This window comes from Oncorhynchus gorbuscha, linkage group LG14, assembly GCF_021184085.1.
Source record: "Oncorhynchus gorbuscha isolate QuinsamMale2020 ecotype Even-year linkage group LG14, OgorEven_v1.0, whole genome shotgun sequence".
NCBI lineage: Eukaryota > Metazoa > Chordata > Actinopteri > Salmoniformes > Salmonidae > Oncorhynchus > Oncorhynchus gorbuscha.
The window spans coordinates 52,695,081-52,713,506 of NC_060186.1; positions in this window are offsets into that span (position 1 = coordinate 52,695,081).

Consider the following 18,426-nt stretch of genomic DNA (forward strand, 5'->3'; position numbering starts at 1 on the left):
TTTCCTTGTTCCACTCCACGTAACACTACTTTTTGTTAAAAATCACATTCGACCAGATGAGTTCATGACACCAACATGATTGGACTTTTTCATTTGATAATGGTGCCTTAGGATGTAAGGTATCCCATTTGAAATGTATCTGGCATGTCATTTACACTGACTGTGACAAGTATCTGACTGGGCAAAAGTAGTATTGCTACTGCCCCTATTTTCCTCTGCATTAAGAGGTGTGATATTGTCCTCTGAAAGGGATCAACTCATACACCTGTCATGTTATTTGGTGAATTGTCAAAAATATCCACATAGTTTTGGGATTCTTGATATACTGATAGAAATAGTTTTCACTCTCAGAAAAGGATTTGACTTGCAATAATTCTATTTGAAATAATGATGTAACATCCAAAGACGTTAACTGAATCAAAAATCGAATAATGTTTTAGTAGCGCATATGTCTATCAGATGTTCCAACCTGTTGAATTTAGGTTGAACATTTTCTCAGTTATGTTTATTTTTTTCAATGACACATCCAGCCAGTGCCACACATCATAAAATGAGAAAATATCCAACAGCCATCTGTGGCCACTTCCGTAGTTTATTTGGTTTGGATACTTGATTAATGGTTTTTGAGCTTAAACATCAGTGAAATAATGTGCTGTTTTGTTTGACGGCCATCTGCTTGTACTCAAAGTTGTGATATTCCCCATAATTAAGCTCAACAACATCTAGACTAAACAGCTATACCCACTTGATCCAGAGAGTTTTACAACAAACAGTAGGGTGGAACAGGTAGCAGAACATCCTATCAGGCAAAGGATGAATTCATACTCCGACATACCACTTGCTGAAGTGAGGACACACAGCAATAGTCTGTCCTAACTGTGGCTGGAGTGCAGATTACCTGAACAGAGTGGTTTGAAGACATACAGTACATGCAGAAATGATAAGCTGGTTGTAAGGCCACACTGTCATTTCTGTAGCGCTCTACTTTAATTGACCTTCATAGTTCAAACCCCAGATGGTGTCTAAAAGATGGAATCCATTAGTACACCCTGCCGGCTAATTTAGCACTTTAAAGACTGATGTTTGATAGCACCAAAAACAACACATCTTTGTCGTAACCACATGGATGCCATCAAGAATGGAAGAACAAGCAAAGCAAGTAAACTATATTATGCTGAAAGTAAGGTGAAAGTGACAGAAAATGTCATGTGTTGCATTTGTCACTGAAAACCTTGCAAAATTGGATTAGAGGGAGTTGGGTTATATGACTGATTTATATTATTTGCACTGAATAAAACCACAAGCATAAACAATACATCCTTTATTATTTTCCAATGATAAACTATTCTGGGGCTAAAAATGCATACCTCTTCTCAGGACAGCTTTACTGCTTTATGAGGACTTGGAGAGTGTATGGATGCACTGAAGCTGTGAGGTTACTGCATTACATGGAGGATCAGGGTACTTCTCGCCTCTGTTGCGCAAAGGGGCCTGCTGCATTACAGCCATGGTGTAAATTGATTTCTCGTGTTGCCACCACTGGTGCTATTGGGGGAGAAGAAGCGCCATGTCGAGGAACTCACAACATATTTGGGTCAATCAATAAAAAGAGCAGAACCAGCTCTGAATACAGTCCCTCGAGTGGTGTCCTTTAGCTCTCCCAAGAAAATGTCAGAATACACCAGTCGAGGAAGTATCAGCTGGTGCAGTGAAATATCAACCATCAATGCCTGATGACTCCGAAAGGTCGCTAGTTTGAATCCCTGAGCCAACAAGGTGAAGAATCGCTGATTGCTCCAGGGTCGCTGTTGTAATGGCTGACCCTGGCCGTGACCCCACTCTCCGAGGGTGTCTTGTGGAGTTGGGAAATGCAAAAAACACATGCATATAATACACACTTGTACAATTATGACATAAGCACCCAGCAAATTATTATTATTCAAGGTCCAGTTACAGGTAAACTAGACATGATTTTGGCAATAACCTAAGATTTGAAAATGGATGTGATTTTAATCGATATGAAATGGACAACCACCAAATCAATCAATAAAAATGTCTGTATAAACTATATAGCGAGTGTAAACATCACAAATGCTCTTGCACTTTTCATAAGTCTATGAATTTATTCTGAGTAGTGGCAGCACTTCAGTAATTGTACTGAACACCTACTGAAGATGTTATCTTACTTTTTAAAACCAGTGTGGTGTGTTATTGAGTTCATCTTTGCACAGACACGCATTCTGTCAAAATGAAAAAGTGGCTCTGGATAAACAAAGCGCCTTCAGACACATTTAATTGTCACTAATTTTTTTGTTTTATGTGGTGCAGATAAATTATACGCTGCAGGTGTTCAGATAACGGAACCATAGTTATTTCTACTAACTGCCCTAGCATGATTATCTTTTACCGTTGATTTGGAGAGTAAATCATCTGCGGTCCCTCTGATAATGATGTAAAAAGTAATAGGCAATTATAATTGTAGTAATCTCCCCAATATAATATAGAGACATAGGCCAGTCTAAAGAGTCATTCGAAATTTAAAATAACAATTCATATGACATGATCGGTGTAGATCTGGGTTTTAAAGAGCTGGTCTGGTCATCCTGGTTGTTCAGATGAAGATGCTGCTGTAGGTTTGATCATCTTTAGGGAACTACCATGTTAGAACATATTCTGTATGTGAATACAAATGTCATCTCAAGGGGACATTTTCCAAATCAAATCAAACTTTGTTTTCCACGTGCCAAATACAAGTGTAGACTTTACATTGAAATGCTTACTCAAAAGCCCTTAACCAACAGTGCAGTTCAAGAAGAAGAAAATATTTACGAAGTAGGCTAAAATAAAAAGTAATCATAAAAAGTAACACAATAAGACTAACAATAACGAGGCTATATACAGGCGGCACCGGTACCGAGTCAGTGTGCAGGGGTACAGGCTAGTTGAGGTAATCTGTACATGTAGGTGGGGGCGAAGTGACTATGCATAGGTTACAAACAGCGAATTGCAGCAGTGTATAAGAGAGAGGGGGGGTCAATGTAAATTGTCCAACAGTCTAATGGCTTGGTGGTAGAAGCTGTTGAGGAGCCTTTTGGTCCTAGACTTAGTGCTCAGGTACCGCTTGCCGTGCAGTAGCAGAGAAAACAGTTTATTTCTTGGGTGACTGGAGTCTCTGACAATTTTATGGGCTTTCCTCTGACACCAACTATTATGTAGGCCCTGGATGGCAGGAAGGATTGGCCCCAGTGATGTACTGGGCCATTCGTACTACCCTCTGTAGCGCCTTATGGTCAGATGCCGAGCAGTTGCATACCAGCCGGTGATGCAACCGGTCAGGATGCTCTCGATGGTGCAGCTGTAGAACCTTTTGAGGATCTGGGGACCATGACAAATCTTTTCAGTCTCCTGAGGGGGAAAAGGTTTTGTCAAGCCCTCTTCACAACTGTCTTGGTGTGTTTGGACCATGATAGTTCGTTGGTGATGTGGATACCAAGGACCTTGAAACTCTAGACCAGCTCCACTACAGCCCAGTCAATGTTAATGGGGGCCTGCTCGGCCCACCTTTTCCTGTAGTCCACGATCAGCTCCTTTGTCTTGATCACATTGAGGGAGAGGTTATTGTCCTGGCACCACACTGCCAGTTCTCTGACCCCTCACTATAGGCCGTCTCATCATTGTCGGTGATCAGGCCTACCACTGTTGTGTTGTCAGCAAACTTAATGATGGTGTTGGAGTCATGTTTGGCCATGCAGTCGTGGGTGAACGGGGAATACAGGAGGGGACTATGTACACACCCCTGAGGCGTCCAAGTGTTAAGAGTCAGCGCTGCAGATGTTTTGTTGCCTACTCTTACCACCTGGGGGCGGCCCATCAGAATGTCCAGGATCCAGTTGCAGAGGGAGGTGTTTAGTCCCAGAGTCCTTAGCTTAGTGATGAGCTTCATGGACACCATGGTGTTGAACGCTGAGCTGTAGTCGATGAACAGCATTCTCACATATAGGTGTGGAGTGCGTTTGAAATTGCATCATCTGTGGATCTGTTGGGGCGGTATGCGAATTGGAGTGGGTCTAGGGTGTCCGGGACGATGCTATTGATGTGAGCCATGACCAGCCTTTCAAAGCACTTCATGGCTGCCGACGTGAGTGCCACGAGGCGGTAATCATTTAGGCAGGTTACCTTCGCTTCCTTGGGCACAGGGACTATGGTGCTGTGCTTGAAACATGTAGGTATTACAGACTCAGTCAGGGAGATATTGAAAAAGTCAAGACACTTGACAGTTGGTCCGCGCATAATTTGAGTACACGTCCTGGTAATCGGTCTGGCCCAGCGGCTTTGTGAATGTTGACCTGTTTAAAGGTTTTGTTCACATCGACTACCGAGAGCATTATCACACAGTCAGCCAGAACAGCTGGTGCTCTCATGCATGCTTAAGTGTTGCTTGTCTCGAAGCGAGCATAAAAGGCATTTAGCTCGTCTGGTAGGCTCGCGTCACTGGGAAACTCGCGTCTGGGTTTCCCTTTGTAATCCGTATTAGTTTTCAAGCCCTGCCACATCCGACGAGCTTCAGAATCGGTGTAGTAGGATTCAATCTTAATCCTGTATTTACGGTTTGCTTGTTTCATGGCTCCACTGAGGGCATAGCGGGATTTCTTATAAGCATCCGAATTTGTCTCCCGCTCCTTGAAAGTGGCAGCTCTAGCCTTTAGCTCAATGCGGATGTTGCCTGTAATCCATGGCTTCTAGTTGGGATATGTACGTACAGTCACTGTGGGGACGACGTCATCGATGCACTTATTGATGAAGTTGATGACTGAGGTGAGTTATTCCTCAATGCCATTGGATGAATCCCGGTACATATTCCAGTCTGTTCATTGCAAAACAGTCCTGTAGTGTAGCATCCGCGTCATCTGACCACTTCCGTATTGAGCGAGTCACTGGTACCTCCTGCTTTCGTTTTTGCTTGTAAGCGGGAATCAGGAGGATAGAATTGTGGTCAGATTTACCAAATGGAGGGCGGGGGAGAGCTTTGTATGCATCTCTGTGTGTGGAGTAAAGGTGGTCTAGGATTTATTTTTCCCTGTTAACATATGTGACATACTGGTAAAAATTTGCTAAAACTGATTTCATTTTGCCTGCATTAAAGACCCGCCTCTGGGTGAACATTTTCTTCTTTGCTTATGGCCTTATAGAGTTGGTTGAGAGCGGTCTTAGTGCCAGCTTCGCTTTGTGGTGGTAAATAGACGGTTACGAATAATACAGATGAGAACTCTCTTAGTAGATAATGTGGTCGACACCTTATCATAAGGTACTCTACCTCAAGCGAGCAATACCTCGAGACTTCTTTAATATTAGACATTGCGCACCAGCTGTTATTGACAAAAAAGACTCACACCCCCACCCCTCGTCTTACCAGAGGTAGTGCCTCTGTTCTGCCGGTGCATGGAAAATCCTGTCAGCTCTATAATGTCCATTTCTTCGTTAAGCCATGTCTCGGTGAAACATAAAATGTTACAGTTTTTAATGTCCCGTTGGTATGATAATCTTAATAGTAGGTCATCAATTTTATTTTCTAACAATTGAACATTAGCAAGGAGAATGGAAGGCTTTGGATGTTTACTCGCTCGACTCCGGCTTCTCAGAAGGATCCCGGATCTTAGTCCCCTTTTCCGGCATATTTTCTTCATGCAAAAGGCATGGATCTGGGCCTGTTCCAGTGAAAGCAGGATATCCTTCTCATCGGACTCGTTAAAGTTTCTTCCAGTCTGTGGTGAGTAATCACTTTTCTGATGCCCAGAAGTTATTTTCGGCCATAAGAGACGGTAGCAGCAACATTATGTACACAATAAGTGAAATAATAAGTTACACAAAACACCCCAAAAAATAATTCCATGTGTGGAATGAAGATATACTGTAGATATTTAGTTTCAATGCTGGTTGTCAATTTGAATTATGAAAACCATGCAGCCTACCATGCAGCTCTTTGCACACTACAAGTATGTATGGTTGGCCAGGAGCATAGGAAGATGAAATCTGAAGCCAGACCATCTGGCCATCTGGCCCCTCCAGACAAGGCCAGCAAAGAAGCCAGCGGTACCCCTGACCAACACCCGTGATCTAGACACCCCTCTCTCACACTCACTGGGAGAGCCTGTAGATGGCCACAGCTCTGTGGTGCCCACTCCCAGACCAGCTGCAAACACCTGGTTAAACTGCATGTACTCTCAGCAGGGAGCCTCAGACAGGATTTCCTGAAATTGAGATATAATGGAGGCTTGTGACCACTCGGAAAAACATATTTAGACATTTTCTTTATTCATATTGTAGGACTGTATTTATTACGGATGAACCAATAGCCGTTACTCCCCTGCAAACATCTGACAGCGCTCTGACAAAATAGTGGAAGGGACTACAAACTCAGGTCAGGACAAACTTGAACTTAACATAAATATAATTGTTATATTTACTCTATGAGGCTAATAGTGACCAAACATTGCCACCTGGATGCTGTTGAATGAAGACATTTTGAGAGGAAAATAAGGGTGAAGCAGTGAACCATTCATTCCTCATGTTTTAAAAGCCAGGGAAAATCTTACACTCTGAGAATGGATCATTTTTTTCATAACAAAGGCATTTTGTTTTACAGCGAGAGCTGCTGATGCTAGCATAGACCCTCATATCATAACTGGAGGATGGAAAGTGCTTTGTGTTGGGGTGGACTCCCAATGTTTTGTGCTGTGACACTTTATATTTTTGCAGAGGACTGTTGGGACATCAACAAGGTAGTTAGAGTCAGGCTGTTTTTACCTGTGGAGATGTCTTCTTACAATTGAATCCTGACTTGAATGTGCTGCAAATCAAATAAAATCAAATCAAATTTATTTATATAGCCCTTCGTACATCAGCTGATATCTCAAAGTGCTGTACAGAAACCCAGCCTAAAACGCCAAACAGCAAACAATGCAGGTGTAAAAGCACGGTGGCTAGGAAAAACTCCCTAGAAAGGCCAAAACCTAGGAAGAAACCTAGAGAGGAACCGGGCTATGTGGGGTGGCCAGTCCTCTTCTGGCTGTGCCGGGTAGAGATTATAACAGAACATGACCAAGATGTTCAAATGTTCATAAATGACCAGCATGGTCAAATAATAATAAGGCAGAACAGTTGAAACTGGAGCAGCAGCACAGTCAGGTGGACTGGGGACAGCAAGGAGCCATCATGTCAGGTAGTCCTGGGGCACGGTCCTAGGGCTCAGGTCCTCCGAGAGAGAGAAAGAAAGAGAGAATTAGAGAGAGCATATGTGGGGTGGCCAGTCCTCTTCTGGCTGTGCCGGGTGGAGATTATAACAGAACGTGGCCAAGATGTTCAAATGTTCATAAATGACCAGCATGGTTGAATAATAGTAAGGCAGAACAGTTGAAACTGGAGCAGGAGCATGGCCAGGTGGACTGGGGACAGCAAGGAGTCCTCATGTCAGGTAGTCCTGGGACATGGTCCTAGGGCCCAGGCCAGTTGAAACTGGAGCAGCAGCATGGCCAGGTGGACTGGGGACAGCAAGGAGTCATCATGTCAGGTAGTCCTGGGGCATGGTCCTAGGGCTCAGGTCCTCCGAGAGAGAGAGAAAGAAAGAGAGAAGGAGAGAATTAGAGAACGCACACTTAGATTCACACAGGACACCTGAATAGGACAGGAGAAGTACTCCAGATAAACAAACTGACCCTAGCCCCCCGACACATGAACTACTGCAGCATAAATACTGGAGGCTGAGACAGGAGGGGTCAGGAGACACTGTGGCCCCATCCGAGGACACCCCCGGACAGGGCCAAACAGGAAGGATATAACCCCACCCACTTTGCCAAAGCACAGCCCCCACACCACTAGAGGGAAATCTTCAACCACCAACTTACCATCCTGAGACAAGGCCGAGTATAGCCCACAAAGATCTCCGACACGGTACAACCCAAGGGGGGGGGAACCCAGACAGGCCGACCACAACAGTGAATCAACCCACCCAGGTGACGCACCCCCCCCAGGGACGGCACGAGAGAGCCCCAGCAAGCCAGTGACTCAGCCCCCTGGGTTTCAACCACTATAGTAAATATTGGTTGAAACCCAGTTTCAAATGGTTCAATCACTTCGCTGTGTGTGGTCACTGCTTGATATGGACACTTATCAGTGGAAATGCTCTCATACTCTTGCCTGGCTATCCAGACTCCTTGCTCCGGCCTAACTCTACACCATTCGCACGGACGTTAGTTTCTTCTCCGCAATGAGTCTGGATCTAAATTACTCCCTGATGATTTCTAGAACGCAAACACATCCTAACAGTTATTATTATTTATTTATTTATGGTGAATTTTACCCCTTTTTCTCCCCAATTTCGTGGTATCCAATTGTTGTAGTAGCTACTATCTTGTCTCATCGCTACAACTCCCGTACGGGCTCGGTCATGCGTCCTCCGATACACAACCCAGAAACTGATGGGTAGGGCCAGAGCCAGAACATGTGGGTAAAGCGGCATTTTGAAAATGTGTCACTGGCTTAGATACTCTGAATGGTACAACTTTGTTTTGTACAACAGCCCTTGTTTTGACGTCCCCAAACGACTTCAACGATGGAAGTCTCAGACTGACGTATGTAGCGAACATAGAGCAGCGTAACAATTCAGTTTTACTCATGAAAAGCCCTGAAAATAAAGACTTGAGAATTCAGACTTCAATTGGTTTTATTCACAGCATGAATCCAAGTAAAACAATTGGACACTTGACCTAAAACAGATGACCACCACATCTTGTGTTTTCTTCATTTCATTTTAAATAGACACTCCGTCAAAGGGATTACGTAATTAACAGAAATGAGAGATCCTGATCTCACATATCCCCTCAGAGCTCCAGTAGGATGATCACAGGAATTTCCAACAGGATATGTAAGATTATACTGGTATTATTACAGTCCGTTCACTAGGGTGATGTGAGCAGGAGAATATAATCCATGTTTTGTATGCAATAAAGTACAACTCTCTCTCTATCTCTCTCTCTCTCTCTCTCACACTCACTCACTCACTCACTCACTCGTTCACTTACTCGCTCACTCACTCACTCACTCGTTCACTTACTCGTTCACTCACTCACTCACTCACTCACTCACTCACTCACTCACTCACTCACTCACTCACTCGTTCACTTACTCGTTCACTTACTCGTTCACTTACTCGCTCACTCACTCACTCGCTCACTCGCTCTCTCTCGCTTTCTCTAGTGTGCAATCCCTCTTCACCAGTCGTGAATATTTATCTTCATTCTGACAGCTCAGCTTGAATGAAACTCACCCATTCTCATTAGCATGCCCCCTCTTGACAGGGACATTAAGTGCTGTATCCCATGTATGGCAGGTCTTGAAGCTTGATTTGTATGCACTGTGAAGGCAGTATCTCTTTCACATCAGACAAGAGATGATTCCAAAGTTTAATTTTCAATAACAAGAGGTACTGGGAGAAGATCATGTCTCAGACTGACAGAATCTGTCAATGTTGTCAAAAAGCTGATGGGAATGAAATGTTATTTCTCCCAAACACAAGAACACTCAAAAACTCAAGACAGAAACTGAATGCAAACATATAATTTGAGAACTATGACTATTCAGACTATTTTTGTATCATCATTCAACAAGATATAGCATTTTCTACACATCTCCATAAAGATATTTGCCACTAAAGACCAGACCTGATATACTAACTGTAAAATAATTAGAAAATGAAGCACCCATATCAGAGCACCAATTACCTCCAATACTTTAAGTATCTCCCTGCCATCATACATTTTTCAAACCCTCCTTTCCCCCTTGAACTTCATGTGCAAAATATATTGCATATGATGTGCTTCACTGACCAACCGCTGTAAAATGTTTATGCAATGCCATATGAATGGCATATTCATACATTTAAAATTACTTTGGAAACAAGAATAATTGAGGAGATATCCATATTAGGCATTCAAGTTGCCGAAAATATTATAGCCAAACATGCATTTGATGGGAAAGATCGATGATAACACTTGATAGAGGAATATCTATACATCCTTTAAAAATAATCCCCAAAAAGACTATGACCACGTTGCTCAGCTTTATAACAGGTTGTATAGCCATTATTTTATTAAATAGACTTTTATAAGATTTTGCCAAATATATACAGCATCTTTACCAGAGGCATTCATTTTTTCTTTAAATAGACAGGACATGCCAAGCCAATGAAAATGGAACATTTCTCTGTCAGAACTTTTTCAAGGCTTTGCAACTATAAAATACAACAACCAAATGAGCCAAGGCAGCTCTGTCCTGAAGCCCTTTCTCCAACAAGCCACCTGTAGATGCTCTCACACAATCAGTTTGAATACACCAAAGATAAATTATCTGCCAAAGGTCCATTGATGTCAGGCAAATAAATTGCCCTTGCCTGTGTTTTGAGAGAACTAGTTTTCCTCACCCCGGTAATAAACTACATGGTAGTTTAGCCTTGCTAGAAGCCTGCCCATCAGACCCAGAGCTGTGTACCTCATTTGTCTTGACAAATGGACATATTCAATAACAGGCTGTGCTCTTTAATCTGGAGTTAGTGTGCAGACTGCTTCTAGGTGTACTCTATGCTAATAAAAGTACCAATGTCGTGTTTGATTGCTTCCTTCAATCATAAATGATTTTCCCCTCTCCTTTCCTCTCACCTGGAGAGAAGGTTTGACTGAATGCATGGATGACTTGCAAATTACACCACGTTAATCACAGAGAACCCATCGAACCAATGTCTTATGAGGATATGGAGGCCATCCCGAATGTCTCCTGGAGGAACTTGATTTGCTCCCCACAGAAATTCAATCGCCAAGCAGTCTTGCAGCAGGAATCCAATAAGAATTTCAAGAATCCTAATAAACATCAGAACAAGGAACAAGTTCATGTTTCTGCCCTACTGCCAAATACTTTCCAAAGGTTTTATGGGTTTTACTTTAAAAACGGTTTAATAATTATTCATGTCAGTCAAAATTAAGTATGGCACCTTAAAGCTAGAGTCCTTAATTGAAACAATAGCAAAGAGGTAACCCCCCAGTTTTGTTAAAAAGCTGAGGAATGGGCCTAGAGAAATGTAACCACTCAAAAAAGCTATGAATGCATGGACTGGTCATGATATCAAAATTGTAGTTTTAACCATATTTTGAGACTATACAGCATTTGTTTACATTTACATTCCCACTGGGCATAGACGTAATTTCAATGTTTAGTTTTGAATTACATTTGGTTGAGTTGTGAACTAACGTGAATTCAACATTACAACGTGAAATCCACCAAAAATGGCCCCCTGCCATTGGATTTAGATTAGATGTTGAGTGAGAAAAATAAATCCCCCTACGTTGATGACTTTTTGCAAATCCAATCAGTTTTCCATTTTGATTCAACATCACTTTTTTCATTTTTGTTGAAATGACGTACAAACATTGAAGTTAAACCAGCTTTTTTTGGGGGGGGGGGTTATGATGGGGTACGAGTTGTACTAAGCTCTTGAGGCATTGTATATTCTTCAAGAGTCAATGGGTATACAGTATATAATTAATGGATGTAATGGATTTAAGAACTAAGGATTCAAGATTTCCATTCTTCAAGCTCAAATCAAATCAAATCAAATCAAATTTTATTTGTCACATACACATGGTTAGCAGATGTTAAATGCGAGTGTAGCGAAATGCTTGTGCTTCTAGTTCCGACAATGCAGTGATAACCAACAAGTAATCTAACTAACAATTCAAAAACTACTGTATTATACACAGTGTAAGGGGATAAGGAACATGTACATAAGGATATATGAATGAGTGATGGTACAGAGCAGCATACAGTAGATGGTATCGAGTACAGTATATACATATGAGATGAGTGTGTAGACAAAGTAAACAAAGTGGCATAGTTAAAGTGGCTAGTGATACATGTGTTACATAAGGATGCAGTCGATGATGTAGAGTACAGTATATACATATGCATATGAGATGAATAATGTAGGGTAAGTAACATTATATAAGGTAGCATTGTTTAAAGTGGCTAGTGATATATAAGCTTTATCTCAACCTAGCTTAAATCTAAAAATGAATGGGATGAAACCCAGGAAGGATGTCATAGATACAGACGCCATACATAATTTTCCTTTATTCATTGACCTGACTGTCCTTAACCAACACAAAAACATCCTATGGTGTTCTGCATTAGCATTGCACAGCCCTCGTGATATGCAACTTTTCAGGGAAGCTAGGAACCAATATGCACAGGCAGTTAGAAAAGCCAAGGCTAGCTTTTTCAAGCAGAAATTTGCTTCCTGCAACACAAACTCAAAAAAGTTCTGGGACACTGTAAAGTCCATGGATAATAAGAACACCTCCTCCCAGCTGCCCACTGCACTGAGGATAGGAAACTATGTCACCACCGATAAATCCACTATAATTGAGAATTTCAAGAAGCATTTTTCTACTCCTACCCCGGTCAACAGTACTGCACCCCCCACAGCAACTCGCCCAAGCCTTCCCCATTTCTCCTTCTCCCAAATCCAGTCAGCTGGTGTTCTGAAAGAGCTGCAAAATCTGGACCCCTACAAATCAGCCGGGCTAGACAATCTGGACCCTTTCTTTCTAAAATGATCTGCCGAAATTGTTGCAACCCCTATTACTAGCCTGTTCAACCTCTCTTTCGTGTCATCTGAGATTCCCAAAGATTGGAAAACAGCTGCGGTCATCCCCCTCTTCAAAGGGGGGGACACTCTTGACCCAAACTGCTACAGCCCTATATCTATCCTACCCTGCCTATCTAAGGTTTTCGAAAGCCATGTCAGCAAACAGATTACTGACCATTTCGAATCCCACCACACCTTCTCCGCTATGCAATCTGGTTTCAGAGCTGGTCATGGGTGCACCTCAAGGTCCTAAATAACATCGTAACCGCTATCGATAAGAAACAATACTGTGCAGCCTTATTTATTGACCTGGCCAAGACTTTCGACTCTGTCAATCACCACATCCTCATCGGCATACTCGATAGCCTTGGTTTCTCAAACCTGCTGGTGAGTCTCTGATCCACCTCTACGCAGACGACACCATTCTGTATACATCTGGTCCTTTCCAGAAGAGCTTAAATGCCATACAACTCCAATACAAGTAAAACTAAATACATGCTCCTCAACCGATCCCTGCCTGCACCTGCCCGCCCGTCCAACATCACTACTCTGGACGGTTCTGACTTAGAATATGTGGACAACTACAAATACCTAGGTGTCTGGTTAGACTGTAAACTCCTTTCAGACTCACATCAAACATCTCCAATCCAAATTTAAATTAGCTTCCTATTTAGCAACAAAGCATCCTTCACTCATGCTGCCAAACATACCCTCGTAAAACTGAACATCCTACCGATCCTCAACTTTGGCGATGTCATTTACAAAATAGCCTCCAATACCCTACTCAATAAATTGGATGCAGTCTATCACAGTGCCATCCGTTTTGTCACCAAAGCCCCATATACTACCCACCACTACGACCTGTACGCTCTCGTTGGCTGGCCCTCGGTTCATACTCATCACCAAACCCACTGGCTCCAGGTCATCTACAAGACCCTGCTAGGTAAAGTCCCCCCTTATCTCAGCTCGCTGGTCACCATAGCAGCACCCACCTGTAGCACGCGCTCCAGCAGGTATATCTCTCTGGTCACCCCCAAATCCAATTCTTCATTTGGCCGCCTCTCCTCCCAGTTCTCTGCTGCCAATGACTGGAACGAACTACAATAATCTCTGAAACTGGAAACACTTATCTTCCTCACTAGCTTTAAGCACCAGCTGTCAGAGCAGCTCACAGATTACTGCACATGTACATAGCCCATCTATAATTTAGCCCAAACAACTACCTCTCCCCCCTACCGTATTTATGTATTTTTCTCCTTTGCACCCCATTATTTCTATCTCTACTTTGCACATTCTTCCACTGCAAATCTACTATTCCAGTGTTTTACTTGCTATATTGTATTTACTTCGCCCTTTATTGCCTTTACCTCCCTTATCTCACCTCATTTGCTCACATCGTATATAGACTTCTTTTTCTACTGTATTATTGACTGTATGTTTGTTTTACTCCATGTGTAACTATGTGTTGTTGTATGTGTCGAACTGCTTTGCTTTATCTTGGCCAGGTCGCAATTGTAAATGAGAACTTGTTCTCAACTTGCCTACCTGGTTAAATAAAGGTGAAATAAATAAAAAAAATACAATTTATGTTCCAATTCAGATATTTTCAAACTATTTGTCATGTTAGCAATAGCAGAGGAGGCCATTTCCATATCTTTCCTTTTTATAGGATATTTAGGGCCAAATGAATAAACTGCAAGATGTAAATTGTCTGTAGGCATACGGATGCACCAACCTCCTTACTTTATTTTTCCGATGCAGTAGATCATACATACATATACTTTCATATGCGTTTCTCATGTGGAGGACAGCAAAGGTATAGAAGCATGTAGGGGATATGAGAGGATATTTGTTACGTTTCACAAATAAATTAATTTACAGTCTTATTCAACAAGTTTACCAGCCCCCAGGCCTCAGTGAACACAGCTTGATTTCATAAGCAGGTACACTCAGAGAAAATCGAATAAATATGACTTCCTATCTTGTTGCTTCAGAGTGACAGTTTGGGTGCAGTAAAACATGTTATGGTGGTTCATTCTGTTATAATGTCACTGTCTGCCTGCACTCTAAACCTACATGTTAATGTAGCTTCTCTCTCTGTATGTTAACACACACACGCACACACACACAAACACACACACACACACACTCACACACACACACACATTTCCTCCATGGAACATTTGAAAATAATTTCACTTGGGTTCTATGGTTTGTCTTGTGGGTGTATGGAGCAACTAACACATTGGTCACCAACGTCAGAGTTATTTCTTTGGCATAAAACACATCAGCAGAGAACAGGTCACTCCACTTTAGGGGGCCAAAATAAAGCAGCTTCCTGGCATGGCCTCTTCAACCTCAATATCACTTCCAGGACTGTTTCCACTGTTTATTCTCTCTAATCCAAAGATGGATGCATCGCATGCCCTGCCACTAACTCATTTCTCTGTCAGAATGTATTGATCCTTTTTCTTGCAGTTGCAGCTATGAATAAATTACAAGACCGTGACAAACAGTCTGCAGTGGCATCAGATGGATGTACTGCTGGTTGGCTGACTTGGGGGTGATAGGGATGGGATGCACTGCCATTTCTACAATGCAAACACAGCAAACAAGGAGCGAAGACAAAAATACAGGGTTGTGATGAAAAATAACAGCATTTAGCCCCTTACTGGCAGCAAATGATTTAATTGCTGAGGGAAATGTCACTTCTTTGTCCGGCCCGGCAACAGTGTTTTTTCCTCCCACTTTCAAAGACAAGAGAACTAATTGGTTCATTATTCTGAAAAGAGCCCTGTCATCCTTTTCCCAATCTAAAGTCTCCCCAACCCCTGGCTGCCTGTCTGTGTGACCGATAGGCATCAGTAGTGCCATTAGAGTAAAAGCAATGTCTGTCAGGCTGAGATTTAAGGCCCATCTCCTCTGAACCTCCCCAGGTATCCCATTAGAAACACATCTCTATGGCGATGTGCTGACCCAATGCAGTCATGATCAACATGCACAAAGATCTGTAATGGCATTCCTCTGATGTTCTGTCTGTCTCAGTGTAGCTGAGGATCATCTGTGAGTCGTTTGCTCTGCCGTGCAGCCCTGCTACATCGCCTGAATTAAGATTGTAACCTGAGCAATAAGATCATGGCATGAAGTTGAGACAGGAAATAAATATCTTTGGAACTGCATAATGAAGAATGAGTAACGTATAACCTTTAATTGACTCCTGGTTCAAGTAATTTTGTAAACATCTTGTTAATGTTCAACTAAAATGAGAATCAGAAGGTCATGTTAAAAGTTCAACAAATCCTTAATAATTAAGTAGATGCTACAAAGCTTCCCTGCTTTATTTGCTGCCTGCATTAAATATTGATCCAGTGGTGCAGACAATGAACTGTTTATGCATTATCTCTTAGTAGAGGGAAATATAGGTTTTAGTCAGGCCTTTGCATGGTGTACTCTCTTTATGGCAACAGGTTATCAATTAGATATGGAATATAAGACAGACCAGAAACTCCACATCAAAAAAGCTCTGATGGCATTCTTGAACTGACATTTGAGTCCAAAATAAACCAGACCAATACTGTAGGTTGCAGAAATCCCCCTCCCACTGGGTTTATTTTACTATTTTCTACATTCTAGAATAATCGTGAAGACATCAACACTGTGAAATAACACGTATGGAATCATGTAGTAACCAAAAAAGTGTTAAACAAATAAAGATGACAGCTCTGCACACTCTTGGCATTCTCTCAACCAGCTTCACCTAGAATGCTTTTCCAACAGTCTTAAAGGAGTTCCCACATATGCTGAGCACTTGTTGGCTGCTTTCCCTTCACTCTGTGGTCCAACTCCTCCCAAAACATCTCAATTGGATTGAGATTAGGTGATTGTGGAGGCCAGGTCATCTGATGCAGCACTCCATCACTCTCCTTGGTCAAATAGCCCTTACACAGCCTGGAGGTGTGTTTCGGGTCATTGTCCTGTTGAAAAACAAATGATAGACCCACTAAGCGCAAACCAGATGGGATGGCGTATCACTGCAGAATGCTGTGGTAGCCATGCTGGTTAAGTGTGCCTTTAATTGTAAATAGATCCCTGACAGTGTCACCAGCAAAGCACCCACACCCCATCACACCTCCTCCTCCATGCTTCACGGTGGGACCACACATGCGGAGATCATCTGTTGACCTACTCTGCGTCTCACAAAGACACGCCGGTTGGAAACAAAAATCTCAAATTTGGACTCATCCGGCCAAAGGACAGATTTCCACCGGACTAATGTCCATTGCTCGTGTTTCTTGGCCAAAGCAAGTGCTGCCATAGAGTTACATTAGAAGTGCCCATCCAAGAAGGCTCAAGGCACAGACATTTCAGCACAGGGTGGATGACTTGGCAGGTGGCATCGTGGTAGGCACACCTCATTCCATGAATAAATCACAAAAATAGAGGATTAGCTGATAACTACGAAACAAACATTCTAGATAATATAGAGATTCTGGAAGTATTTATTGATCAGCATTTTCATATGCTTGAGAAGGAAACGAATACATCGAAGCGAACAAGAATATCTTTCCTCGAGTTCTGAGAGCGAAACGGGAGGAATGTCGCCATCTAAATTCTAAACTTAACATTGGAGGGGAGCGTTTTTATAACTATGTCTCCAGAAGATAGAGCATTGCTTACAAGCATGAGCAAGCAGTTCAAAAACCGGAGCTATTGCCTGGGCTACTGGGTTAGGTTGAGGCCTTAAAAACAGGAATAGATTACAGTAAAAAATGATGGAAATAATACGAGCGTAAAATAAGATATTGAAAACTCCCTAAAAGACACTACAGAGAGGGTACAGTATGACAATAAAACAATGAAAGCTGAATTACTTGAAGTGCAGAAGTATGGGAAATAATATTGTTATAATGGGAATAAAGGTGAAAACTATCAGTCAACGGAGGAAAAAGTCAAGGTGTTCATGAAACGTAATCTCAAGATGATGGACGAACAGGTGGAAACAATTGATTTTCAAAGAGCTCAACGTTTTGGTGGCAGAGCAGAGGGAAGGTCCCGTCCGATCTTAGCTATGCTAACCCACTACAAAATGAAAATTGCCAGGGTAGGGAATTGAAGAACACCCCATTCTCTTTTTTTCTCTGTTAATGAACAATTTCCTCATGAAATAGTGGAGAGACGTGCCCTGTACCCCACTTTCAAAAGGCTCCTAGCCGAGAAGCAGAATGTTTGTCTCGTGGTTGATAAATTATTTGTAAATAATAAAATGTTCAAGGACTCAAAATTACAACGTGGCTGTGAGTGATCTCTACCTCCTGTTGAAGTAGTCCCCGATACATATTTGCACCGCATTACGCAATACAAATATGGATTCTTTGACTTTTTTACAAAAAAACATTTTTTTTGTACGAACTACTTTCTGTTTTGTTTTATATTCATGCATTATGGAACTGTGGACTTAAAATAAGGTTGGATTTGTGGTAATGCAGAATGGGTATGATGAACTTATCCTTTTTCTATTTAGGCAATATGGAACTTTGGACTATATGGACGTAATATCAGGTTTTGATTTAGGGGAAGGTGAGGATGGGTATGGCTGACTTTTTTTCTTCATGATTTTTAATGTATTTAATTTGAAGATTGTACATAAGAAATACCAAGGTACTTTTTTTAGTTTAATATAATATGTCCAAATTGAAGAGGTCGGGTATATTATGACTTTAAAGCTGTTATATAGA